Genomic DNA, 673 nt, shown 5'->3' with positions numbered 1-673 from the left:
CCCAAAAACGGGCCAAAACTGGCCATTTTTGGCTGCGCGAGCGAGCGGCGAACAGCGAGCGAAGCGAGAGGCAGCACCGTCCCTGCTATACGAAAGCCCCATCCAGCCCTGTGCCACCCGGGGGGTTCCAGGGTGCTGAGATGGCTGACATTTTGCTCCGCTCACGACGGTCACCGCGCGACGCAAGAACAGGCCAAAAACTGGCCAAACCGGCCCAAAAACGGGCCAAAACTGGCCATTTTTGGCTGCGCGAGCGAGCGGCGAGCGGCGGACAGCGAGCGAAGCGAGAGGCAGCACCGTCCCTGCTATACGAAAGCCCCATCCAGCCCTGTGCCACCCGGGGGGTTCCAGGGTGCTGAGATGGCTGTCATTTTGCTCCGCTCACGACGGTCACCGTGCAACGCAAGAACAGGCCAAAAACTGGCCAAAACTGCCCAAAAACGGGCCAAAACTGGCCATTTTTGGCTGCGCGAGCGAGCAGCGAGCGGCGGACAGCGAGCGAAGCGAGAGGCATCACCGTCCCTGCTATACGAAAGCCCCATCCAGCCCTGTGCCACCCGGGGGGTTCCAGGGTGCTGAGATGGCTGACATTTTGCTCCGCTCAAGATGGTCACCGCGCAACGCAAAAACAGGCCAAAAACTGGCCAAAACGGGCCAAAACTGGCCATTTTTG

The sequence above is a fragment of the Musa acuminata genome, unplaced genomic scaffold, assembly GCF_036884655.1.
Source record: "Musa acuminata AAA Group cultivar baxijiao unplaced genomic scaffold, Cavendish_Baxijiao_AAA HiC_scaffold_1136, whole genome shotgun sequence".
Taxonomy (NCBI): Eukaryota; Viridiplantae; Streptophyta; class Magnoliopsida; order Zingiberales; family Musaceae; genus Musa; species Musa acuminata.
The sequence above is the reverse complement of the archived record's forward strand: the minus strand, read 5'-3'. Positions refer to the sequence as shown.